Consider the following 10,325-nt stretch of genomic DNA (forward strand, 5'->3'; position numbering starts at 1 on the left):
CTCTCTCCACTGGCTAGCCAGGATTGAGCTCTCCCCCAGCCTCCCGTGGGCCCGCTCTGTTTACGCCAAAACACTTGGAGCTCTTCTACACACGTAGAAGTGTTCGTGGGAGGTGTTTATTTTCAATGGCAATTGAGACCCAGACTGTGAAACCGTTCTCTGCATAAATGAAACCCAAAGGCCCTGAATTATTCCTCATAAAAAACAACAACAAAATGGAGCCTCAGCGGTAATCCTGTAAATAAAGACAACTGAAAATACACAGAGCATCTGGTACTACTAATTAGCAAGTAGAAAGGGAGTTTAATCTCTTGTCCAAAAGTGCAAAATAGCAGACATCCAGCTATCAATGAACTTGTGAATTACATGCTGTGCTCAGTGTGCAGCAGCAAACCCTTTTGCAGTTTCCTCCCATTGATAAGGGATTGAATACCATTTTATATAGATAGAACACCTCAGTAGTTACCCCCTACCCCGAAAATAAGAGAGCAAGCAGATGTTAAGTGACCTGGGTTATTATAATGTAGAGTGAGACTATGGATGGCCATTCTCCAGCCACTTGTGTTGCCAGCTACTTTGTGTGGAGCTACGCTGCTCATCTTCTTCCACTGTGGGCTATCTCCATGACGTCCTCCTCCTCCTCATTATGTGCGCTGTGCTAAACTGACATTTCTCTCACTCCAAGCAACAACGCCAGTGTTTCATTAAAGGTTATCTGTTAATTATGGAGACAACGTGGTGGTGGCCAGGGACAATTCCATGGTTACTCAGTGTTACTTTTCACATTGAGTGAACCTTTCGCAACACATAGCCCGGCGAAAAAAAAGAAATCAACATACAATCATTACCCGCAGGTACAGGCTCTTGACGCTGATTGCACCACGCTCATTACTGGCCTGTGTGTTAAAGCGCATGTGGTTAAAAGCCTTGGCTCCTGACGAGCCTTCATAAATCCTGGCATAATCACTGTCATTAAAGTCTGCTTTGCAGCAGAGAGTAAGAATGCACGGCCTCTGAAGGACAGTGTTATCAGTGATCAGATAGGGCAGTCTGCAGTATGGCAGATGGCTTATGATCTGCGGTGCTGATGGCCACTATTCAGAGAAGTCTCATCCACCACACGTGGAAATGATTTCACTGATCAACTGAAACACTCTCACATGATACCAGGCTAGTTTTGAACTATGTTTAATGCCCATGGTATGTAACTAGTGGGTGACGGAATAAAACCTTGGATGGGGCACTGCTGGCATACCCCTAAACTTCGCACTGAAAAATTAAAAGATTTATTTTTTTGTTGGCATAGTAAGTAAAGATAAAAAATGTACGTCTGAATTTCTTCTACAAACCATGAACTGAAGCCTAGCGATAAAGGTTCATTAATTCAACCATCAAATGGCAAAATTCTTTTGTAGTAGGCTCTTCAAGTAAAGAGCATAGAAAATGCTTGGATTAAATCCACCTAGTCTTTCGGTCTAAAAATAAATAAATTAAACAAGCTTTATGAATATAATAAGCCAGTGAAGTAACCCACCAATGGCTTTCAAAGCATTTTGTTCTACTTTGAAATTTGCCCCATCTTTCATTAACTTGAGAAAAAATACAGAAGAAGATTTGTAAAGGTCATCACTAAATGTCCTTTTACCATTGAAAATGATGCTGTAATGTGTTCCACAGAAAGAGGAAAGTAAAACGTCTGAATATCGACTTGCCGGTTTTATTTTTTGAGCCGGGGCTGCACTTCTAAAAGCTGCTGCTATAGAGCTTTTGAAAAGAACAAAGTAGAGGGGGGAGCGGAGGAGCCCACCCCAAATTCTGTCTCTTTTACTCCGTATTCACAGGGCCCCACCGGGACCGTGGTTTCTGGCCTCTCTCCAGAATGCCGGGAGAGTTAATGTTGCGGCTCTGATGAAGGAGCTCGGTTTTACTCCCCTGCCATCCTCCCCCCCGTCCCACTGCTCCTGCCTGGCAGCCAGAGGAAACAGGCTCCCACTGCACAGCAGCCAGATCCAAGTCCAGGTTCACAGTGCACTCTGCTGAGGCGGCAGGAAAACAGCATATTTACAGATCACTCTCTGCAAACACGCGCCGTCAACAACCCTGGGAAGAACGGCAGCCATTCTGGGGTCCCGGGCCTTAGGCTGCTGCTTACAAACTCTGGAACGGATCGCACGGCTGTGCAAAGGGACTGATATGGCTGACGGCTTGCTAAGCGGGGGGGTCCCTACAGGATGTAGGAAGCAGACGGTACCAGCCGTTGATGCATCCACTTATGTGTGATTGCCTTGTTTGGGCTGCTGTGTCATGGACTCTAAAATAGCGAGAAGGTGCCCGTTAACCTGCATTTTAGAAGTTGTTCTACAGGGACAACAACTTTTCACCATTTTTCGTCATCATGATGTTTATGGTATGCTTTTCGATTATATTTTTTCTACCAAGTATATGCCACTTTCTGCGCCTCGGCCATCTTTCGCCAGTGAAATACATTTTAAATCAATGGGACCACCTGGTAAAATAAATGAACAATAAATCATTATAAATGCTTTTAAGTTGATCATGTGAATGCGACAATTTGCAACTTTAATTCCAGCACTGAAAAACACCCTGTGATAAATATGTTTTAACATAACTGTAAAAACCAGAAAAAGTGAATCCCCCATTCTCCTTATTTTGATTCCTCTCCTCGAACCTCACATCACCTGTTTCAGTGGCCAGAAAACACAAACTAGCTTTAGCCAGCTGAAAATCTATCAGTGTTTCAGTTTTGCTGGTATCTCAAAAGACAACAAAGTGGAAGTCAATGCCCATGGCAAGAGACTTCAAACTGCCAAAAGGCACATTTATTCTAAATACGTGAACTCCTTTGGGACCCCTCTTTTTAATCGTTATTCTTTTTGGACCTTTGATGCGCGATATCGCCTCTAGGAGTCTGAGAATTGCTGAATTGTTTCTGACCACGCTGCCTCCTCTTATGGAGTCCTACTGTGGCCTGCAGGCACAGCCCACAGTTTCCAGGGTTCCATTGTCTGCAACCCGCCATTCTCTCCTCTGTGTTCTCTGTCTGGTAGGAATAACCACTTTTTATAGATTCCTCCCTCTTACTCACATAGGTTAGATTCATGGCTGCTCATACTCATCATAACAGCAAATGGAAGGATATGCCGCGTGACTCATCTCTTCTCTGAGCAGTGTTTCTTTATGACTGCCGTGCCAGGCTCGTCTTCACACCAATCTGCATTCCCTTGTACACAACAATGCCATTGCTAACACTACTACACTACTTTGTTGCTGGTTTTCATTAGCTGTGAAATTCACTGGATGTACACGTTCTATAATTTGATTTTACTAGTGAGCACTTTGTTGTGATTTTCTGTATATGTGATACCAAATGATCCATGTGTCTTGCACTTGCTTTATTGTTACCTGTTGTTCGGACATTCCAGCGTGGCTCAAGATATTGTTATTCACCTTGGTCACTGGGTGTAACTTGCCCCTTAATTAAGAATATGAAAACAGGTTCCGAATTCAGTCTTTTTGGAGACCTGAAGGTCTTGTCTGACACTACACTAGGTAACCGGTGTAACCTTGAGTAAGAACCAGAATATAGCAGCGTCATGATCAAAGGCCACTGTAAAAATATTTTTGAAAGTTTTATATTGGATTCAGTTATTGCACCGAGAGCTGTAATATGCTTGTATTATACATACATGTGTTAATTTGTGTCCAAAATCCATTTTATTTTGCAATTAACCTGAAGAGTTGTTTACAGAGTAGATATTTTTCCAAAGTAGAGTTCCACTAGTTTAATGCTTCTAGGGTGATGACTGAGATGACCAGAACACACATTGCTCAAAAAATGTTATGTTTGTCCACACAGTAACACCATTTTATACATTTTATAGGACTGAACAATAACATTTTTAACCAACTGTTAATCTAATCAGAATTGATGTGCAGTTTTTCACTTTCATGCTCACGTCAAGAGGCAGACATGAAGGTCCAAAGAGTTGCATGATACCCTGGAGCTCCAGGGCAGTCACCCCTGGTTTAGCATTTGAGGCACTTTTTTGCCACAGCAGGTGACAGAGTTTGCTAAAGGTGGCGACTATTAGTAAAGTGCATTCAGACTACGAAAATATGGCCAAATGTGAAATAGTGATTTTGTAACACCGGGAACAGGTTGGTATGACACCCAATTGGAAACAAAGAACCTGGCCTCAACGCGCAGTAGGATGCCTGTGGAGAAAAGACAGCATGCGGCGCTGTACTTTAGAATAGTCGATGGACATCGAACCAGGACCGTTGGGTCCCGTGGGTAGATGCGATCTCTGAACAACTGAAAGCGCCCAAGTTCCATTAGCAAAACATCAAGCACATCAATATGTTTCTCCAAACCAGGGACCTCCATGTGCTTCAGGCCCAGCTCCCTCTGCCTTTATTACTGGGCTTTATCAGCTCTCTGCATCAGTACACTCACCGTCTCTGCCAGTCGCTAGGCCCTCTCTTGTTTAGGGTTGTTCGCATGCGCTGCGGCCAAATCAAAATGATCTCCTGGGATTTGCATCCCTGTAGCTCCATGCCGCATTTAAAGTACCTTGGAAAAACACACACATTCTATGAACTGCGAATTGTTTGGCTGAACAATATGTCTGTGTGGATTTGGTTCTGATGAATCACCAAATCTTCAGGGAGTAACATTCACACACACACATACACACACACACACAAAAAATATCAACGACACTGACAGAGGAAGTTTTCTTCTCCTGCAGGAACAGATGATGCTGCCACAAGTATCTGCTGTACTTGCTAACTCTCTCCGTCTGTCAAGGTCGCCCGAGAAATGCGGACAGCGAGCAGACTCGTTTGCCGGGCTGCCATTTATTTTCCTGGCAGTACATTTTCAGTGTTTTGTCGTGGGGGCCCCTCTGCGACGCTCGGCTGGGCAGGTTCGCAGCAGGGCCAGGTCTCTGGCGGGACGCGCGCCCACTCGCCCTGCCAACGCCATGTCAGTCACACGCTCAGGCCCCCAGGCTGATCCCGGCGTACCCTCTGCTCAAGGGCGCTGTGAGCTGAGCTGCGCCGCGCTGTGCCACGCCTCGAGCACCACCACAGCACCACGCGGCCTCACGCGTACCCTCCCTTCCTCAAACATATACATCTGTAAAAACACATTCTGCAGAGCAGTCCTGCATATATCTGTGGGTAAACACAGGCAGAATGCATGATGAAGTGAATGAGCTTTCTCCAACGCAGAGCCGTGCTTGCCTTTCGAATGTGCAACAACAGCTGCTCCCCTATGCAGCTCCCATCATTACACATGCAACTCAGAAAAGCATAATGACTGTTAAGGTACCAGCGAATGCTGAGTGGGAATTGACCTTGTCAATCCACCGATTCTGCTTTCATTCCACGCTTCAGTCTGTCATGTGGAGACTAGAAATGAACTCGTATAGCTCATTGTTTCATACGGCAGAGAGCACCCCTGGTTACCATAGTCACATTTAGGCTGAAAAAGACATTAATTAAGACCTTCTCCTGTCCTCAATAGCCACTCTCTATGGGCGTATGAGCGCACACCACCACCATGCTCAGGCACAAGCCCCATGTTTACAGATGCCTGGCTAACATTGGGCTGGATTCAAAATAAAAAAATCAGCAGTTTAAATATTAAACACCACTGGAGAGCAGCACCTGCAATATTTATTTGCGATATTGACTTGACAGTAAGTGACTCTCCTGCCCCCGAGAGCCCCGGCGAAGCCCTACACTCGACTGCGGACGCAATCCCTCAGGGGCCGGCTTCCCAGGGGCCGAATTCAATTGAACACAGAATTGCCATCTTATCACTCCCCCTGCACTGGATTTTTAGCTTTGTTGACTCACGTATAAAAGAAAGTAGTTTCCACTCTTTTGGTTCATTACTCCATCGGGGAGTTGAAAGAAATTCTTGGTATACACACACACACATACACATAGTGTACTCATAGACAGACAGACAGACAGACAGGGCCATGGGAGAAGCTCAAATGCAACATAAGTACACGACTGATGCACATGATGTAATACATCTGGACATATGACTGCTTTTCAAAGACTATACTAATCTTTGGAGATGGTGAAACTCCCTTTGAGTGCACTTCAGTGTCACTGTGGTTTATGTAATGTGACCTGTAAGATTTCAGTGCAAATGGCTCTCTTGTGCTTTTCTTAGGTGAAGATGTTAACTTTTGCATGCACAAACATGTTGGTTTGTATAAACATCACTTGTGATCTAACCAGTTGACGGGACTGAGTCCTACAGTAGCCCCCCACCCCCACCTCCCACATGTTTCACAACTGACGATTTCTTTTCTGATGTTTGGAAAGGTCTGGAAATAAGGAGCATTTCTTTAAAAATAAAAAAAAACTTCTTCCTGTCCCTTAATATACGTTTGTTACACTGACTAATGTTGCAATAGCACACTGTGATTATTGTAAGCGAGAACCTGAAATGACAATATGGCCCACATATGCACCTCATATGTACTGCCTTATATTTCTGTTGGATGAAAGATAACATTGCCCTGAAAATATTTCTGTTGGATGAAAGACAACATTGCCCTGAAAATAGAAATGTATCTGGGTAGCAAATTGAATACAATGTAGGACAGGATTGGATGTATGTGCGCTGGCAACATATTGGAAGCATATACAGTACAATAAAATTACTCCATTACAATCAACATACAGACTGCTACAACATGATGAAACATAGCTTAGACTACTGTGACTCCACACTCTGAAATACATGAAATGCGCTGTATTCAACACTGCATATTATATCATGCTGTTTTCTGCACAAATTTGAATGCAACCCAACGTTTCGAGCTTATTGTCCAAGGTGTGTACATCCATCACAGACTCCCACATGTTCACATGATGTGGCTGCCCTGTCCTCTCCAGGCGTAAGAGAGGTGCTGTTTTATTCATAGGAAACCGCTGGCTGCAGACCTGCGATTGATTGGTGGTGGGCTACGTGGTGGCCGGGGGGAGTGGTCGCAATCGCCTGGGACTCGCTCGCATGTTGAGGAGCTGCCACTGAATCAAACTGTGGGCAAATGCCCCTCTCACGTTGCGGTTTGAACCCTGCGCCAGTTGGGGTTATTTGTTGCAATTATCCGATCAATCCGTCGACTTTAATTTGGTATGGTCCCCTTTACAATCAAATTGCTATAGTGTGCTTCACAATCCATTATTTCTATGGATGAAAATACAGAAAAAACATAAGTTTAACCAAATGAGGAAAATGAAAATTAATTTCCTGGCCCCTGGCAATTGAGATAAACTACTGGAAATATGTGGGAAAAGATCTGTTGTCACATATGTATAAGTCATTACATTATACGGTATGTCAATGATGCCGTAGTCTGCCATAAATAGTATCCTGAAGGTTCTCTTCAGGTTTTCAAGCTTTCAGAATGGATGGGCAAGAGAAAAGCAATAGACAGCTGGGGCAGGTCTAAATTCAGGTCCTCCACTGTTGACGTCTCTGGCCAGGTATAATTGCAGGCGTGAAGCACCATGGGGGAGTAAAGAGCACTCAGCAAGCCTCCAGATATTGTTCTCAGTGTCATGGGCTGACTGATATTATTCTCAAGGTTGAGTGCTTAAAAAATGCCCTAAAGGATTTCTCCATTCACATTCATATGAAAGGACAGGATTCTAACATATTTAGAGTAGTCTCATCCGTCCTGAGGTATCCATCATTGCATCCGATGGACATCCCAAGTATTGTGCAACATCTGCAGGTTTTGTCCGGTCACATGAAAAAATAAAATACATTCGAATCAGATCATGAGACAACTTTCCCTTTAAAAGCAGAGACAGTGTTGGCATTTAGCGGTCCCAGGCAAGAGTTCTTATGCTTATCATTTTTTTATTCACACAAATTTGAAATCACTGAACCACAGAATACACAAATTAAAAACCAGCATAGTTGTAACAGAAGCCTGAAGTTGGGGGCAATGTTCCACCCTCACTGGCAAAAGAAAAAGAACTTGGACCATGACATCTCTTTACTCCACGATGAACGTAAAACTTGCCCTGCAGGGAATGCATACCAAATCAAACACCAGTATGTAAAAGTCAAACCTCAGGGCTGAGCCATGTTCCACCTCCCTACATCATGGCATCACATGTGGGACTCTACAGCCACACCTCCCTTTGCCCCACTGCAGCGGAGAGAAACATGTCTTCTCATGCTGCTTTGCCTTGATGGTTACAATTAATTCCAGAGCAAGCAAGCTTTGTAATAAAAATGTAAATATGCCCCTCTGTGGAACACATTATCCTGTGTACAGACAACGTGTGTAGCAGGAAGGCCATGGGCTATTGGGGGATTTGGTGGGGGCTCCAATTTATGTACCTTCGAACACCGCAATGCCTCAGCAAACCATTTCAAAAGCTCCTCTTTTCAAGATCCTACGTTCTTGTAAATTCAGTGATCGATACCTAATGATTTATAGGAGGAAGACTCACATGACCTTCCTCAATTTATCTTTGACAAGTGCTGTGTGTAATGAGGTGCTCAATATGGCATCCCCAGGCAAATTTACACAGACACTCATTCCCCGAGGTAGTTTTAACCAACTGCTCTGTTGTGATATCAATAAGGGATTGGGAGAGGGGGGGCAGGGAGGAGGACGCAAGCCCTGTCTGTACACCGTCTGACCTCTTGTTTCTCCAACAACTCTGGTGGCGATATCAGCTTTGTTGCAGACGGTCTATTCATGAAACACAGAGAGGGAACCACAGGGGCACAACACTGCTGAACAGCAAGCTCTTCCATCAGCTGTGGGGTAGGTATTCTGCCGTGTGAAATTAAGAAAAGAAAAATACACAAAGACACTCCTGTCTCTCGGTTTGAGGCAGAGAGCTATATAATGGGCCAGTAATAAGTACATTAGTGAGAAATGCAGGAAAGCAAGTCATTACACAGATACTGCTTCCCAGGGTTGTTTCTCTTTTCCAAATGGCTTTCCTTTTGCACTACAGTAGACTTATCCACGCCCTGGTTGAGACTATGGAATTACAAGGAAGACAGTAGAGAGAGACAGGTATTGATCTCATTTTAGGGTACATCTCATTCCTCAGAACAGGCATGCACAGCATAAAGTCTGGGTTAGAACTGTTGCCAGTTCATTATTAGCAAAGGTGAAGGCTTCTCAACAGGGTGTCAAATAGGAACATTGTCCTCTCTTGCATGGCATTGATCACAGAATAGGAAGCACTCTATTGTGTCTCTCCCAAAGGACACCAGACCACCCCCAGGCTCAGCTCAGTGAGGTGTCACTCCTTTTCGTTTTTGTCATTTCTAACGCGATGCCTCCAACCGTGCAGCAGGCTAGGCACTGCATTTACAGAACCACGCCAGAGATGGCGCCAATCAATCTCGATTTGGGAGCACAAAGAGCGGTCAACGGGAACCTCCACAATGTGAAGCTGGGGGATCTCAGCAAGACACACACACACGGCCAGACGGGTTAGGGTGGCCCACTCCAGGCTGCGACTTCCGACTGGAGAGTGTGTCTCTGGCTGTATCATGCAGACTCCCCTCCCTCTGTGACAGTCATATGTAAACCTATTTACTTCCCATTTTTCTTCATTTGCACCAGTTTGCCTCGGCGCCTACAGCTCCGTGCTTGTGGTAGGTAAACCATGAAGGCAGAAAAGGGGCATACCAATTGCACAAGCAATTTAGAGGCATCACATCATGTGGGAATCACTGCAGAAAGCCAATATCAGTGGCAGTTATGGGATAATGGGTGGGTTGGGGGGGTATTCCACCACCATGAGGAAGAGAGTGTGAGGACGTTTGTCATTGTCCTGAGAGGTGAAATAACAGTGCCAACACCAGCCACTGCAGCACCACTGTAGAGGACTTAACTGCACTGCATATAATCCATTTGTACAAAACCTCTCAAGACCCCAGCCGGCCATGCCTGTTTTTGTTGATAAGAGAATGAGGCAGAATCCTCTCTCTTTTGCCAGGGGATGTGTGTCGATGACATTAATTAGCTCTGGGCAGTGTAGCTCCGGAGCTGAAGGTCTTTATCAGGGCTGCGTACGGAGCGTAGCAGTGCAGCAATGTGATGGATCTCCAGGCTAGCCGGCGCATGGTGGCTGGGTCCAGCCATTTGAAACATGCTTATCAGATTCACCTGTTTGACCAGCAGGCTGACTCCCAGTGCCCTTGTAGACTGCAGCTCTGTCTGGCTCAGACAGTTATAAATGACACACTACTGCCATGACAGTCCCCACTCACTGACTGATGGGCTGCTGTA

This window comes from Megalops cyprinoides, chromosome 2, assembly GCF_013368585.1.
Source record: "Megalops cyprinoides isolate fMegCyp1 chromosome 2, fMegCyp1.pri, whole genome shotgun sequence".
NCBI classification, from domain to species: Eukaryota; Metazoa; Chordata; class Actinopteri; order Elopiformes; family Megalopidae; genus Megalops; species Megalops cyprinoides.